The following is a 2547-nucleotide window of genomic DNA, read 5'->3' as shown; positions in this document are numbered from 1 at the left end:
AGATAGTATGATATCTATGTCATACCAATATCTTGTTAGTTTGACTGCAATCTCAAAAATTATTTCAGAAACTTGTCAAGTCGATTATATCTATTGTATAATTGCATTTTAATGTATCTTATATCAAAGCATTAAAATAACCCTAATGCTCTAATTCATAGCCTATTATTATATTTATTAATAAAGAATAATTTTTTAAATTATAAGATTACTTTATAATAGTCATGCAAGTTTAAAAAGTTATTAATTGGTGGTTTATCATTTACGTTTTCGATGTCGATTGAGGTTATATGATTTCAATCGTATACATATTAGACCTATTAAGATCGACTTATTAAAAATAAATTATTCATAAATTAATCATTGTTTCCGTATTTTATTCGATGTCATTTTTCGTGATATTTTTCTGTAGTATCACAATCAGTTATCTTTTGTTATTATATTACATTTATAACACGTATGTATACATGGCTTGCACACGATGGACATATATATATGGCTCTTTCGGTTTTGCTGCTTGTTCGCTTTTGCTGTTCGTTTGGTTGAACTTCAAAAAGATGCTGCAAAATGTATTTTGCACCGGATGTGCGTCATCTAACTAAAATTTTTAACCAATAGTAACAAATTACTGCGATTTCACACTGCGCATGAAATGGCACCTTCACACAGAGCGATACGCTCGGCATTCTGAACGCACCCTTGGTTTAATGCTTTAAAATAATTTTCATTCAAGGGGAAAAGCAAAGAAACCCTTATCTATAACAATATCCAACTTTATAATAAAACAAATAGCTTAATTTTCGCGATCATTACATACGCGATCGCAAGACAACTCTAATATTTTGTTCAGGGTAGATGAACCCTTCTCTTAATATAATAACAATATAATAATCTATTATATAATCGCAATTAACTATTCATGTTTAAGCGTTTCTTTGTATTCACCTATATAGCGCTATGAATTTACCTCATTATTTTAAGATATATATATATAATCAACTTTCATATAACTAAATTCACCCTCATAGTATAATTTCTTAATAAGTATATTTGCGTAATAGTGTCTTCTCTATGCGCATCCCTTCCATGTGACTCTCGAGTGACTCTCAGGAATTCGACCTTAATGTTGTCCTGTGTATAAATTATGTAAGATTGTAACTTTCCTGTAACCTTAATGCAATATCCGGTGCTGTGAGGGGCTTGACCCCATATCTCACCATCAATCAGACCAAATATTTTTTCTAAAGTTTCAACCTTACTAACATGATTCTCATCCCATCCTCCTCCTTTGCCAACACCATGTCATCCGCATATAACAGCGAATAAATTTTCTCTCCTTCTAGCTTGACCCCATAGCTCACCGTCGATCAAACCAAATATTTTTTCTAAAGTTTCAACCTTACTAACATGATTCTCATCCTATCCTCCTCTTCCACCAACACCATGTCATCCGCATATAACAGCGAATAAATTTTCTCTCCTTCTAGCTTGACCCCATACCTCACCATCGATCAGACCAAATATTTTTTCTAAAATTTCAACCTAACTTGATTCTCATCCCATCCTCCTCCTCTGCCAACACCATGTCATCCGTATATAACATAAATAAATAAATTTTCTCTCCTTCTAGTTTGACTCCATACCTCATCATCAATCAGACCAAATATTTTTTCTAAAGTTTCAAACTTACTAACATGATTCTCATCCCATCCCCCTCCTCCGCCAACACCATGTCATCCGCATATAACAGCGAATAAATTTTCTCTCCTAGCTTGACCCCATACCTCACCATCAATCAGACCAAATATTTTTTCTAAAGTTTCAAACTTACTAACATGATTCTCATCCCTTGAGACTTAAAGACGTCTTTAAGATGACGTCTAAAAAATGACGTCCTATACACATAAATGTATGTGTGTAAGAATTCCTAATCAGAATTTTCATCCAACAGTTCCGCCGAATATTTTAGACGATTCATTTCGCAAGATAAGTTTTATACTAAACGTTTTTATTAGATATTGTATATTTATTGTTTATTTTATTATAAAGATTTGATCATTTGTGTTATATTTCATGGCTCCTAGTTAGTGCAGAATGGATAAAACCAATTAGGAACTATTAATAATTATAAACTAAATAAAAACGTACTAATATCGGTGTTTGTTATAAAAATCCTGTGAAGCCTGTATGGACCCTTATCGGTCCACACAAAATGTGCACATGCAAGAACGTGCAGAAGCAAAAAATACTGACGACTAATTCGTCAAGTAAGACTTTAAATTCAAAATGATACTTTTGTCCCCGGTCTTCCCTATTCTTACATTTTAGTAGCAATGCATTGCTAATGTTCTAGTTTTATGGCGCCAGAAACTCGCCCTTCATCCTTTCCCGTTAGCGTTATCCAGGGGCCACCGACGAGGAGGTGGGAATAGGATTTGGTAGCAGAGCTCTTTGTGCGACACTTTGTGTAAGCACTGAGAGGGCTTTACTCTAGGTTTTGTTGCCACACACCCTTCGGCAGCGTGTGTGACCCCAGAGACCCATGCT

At 34.1% G+C, this 2547-nt stretch overlaps 1 long non-coding RNA gene across 1 annotated transcript; it reads left to right on the top strand.

The window, feature by feature from the left end:
• The first annotated feature begins 1169 nt into the window (after positions 1-1169).
• LOC105456704 lies at positions 1170-1918 on the top strand. The gene is made up of 2 exons (XR_975283.1): positions 1170-1694; positions 1836-1918. It is a non-coding gene; the product is annotated as an uncharacterized LOC105456704 (long non-coding RNA).
• Positions 1919-2547: the final 629 nt, after the last annotated feature.

Source organism: Wasmannia auropunctata, unplaced genomic scaffold (assembly GCF_000956235.1).
Source record: "Wasmannia auropunctata unplaced genomic scaffold, wasmannia.A_1.0 LD335569.1, whole genome shotgun sequence".
Taxonomy (NCBI): domain Eukaryota; kingdom Metazoa; phylum Arthropoda; class Insecta; order Hymenoptera; family Formicidae; genus Wasmannia; species Wasmannia auropunctata.
The sequence above is the reverse complement of the archived record's forward strand: the minus strand, read 5'-3'. Positions and strand labels throughout refer to the sequence as shown.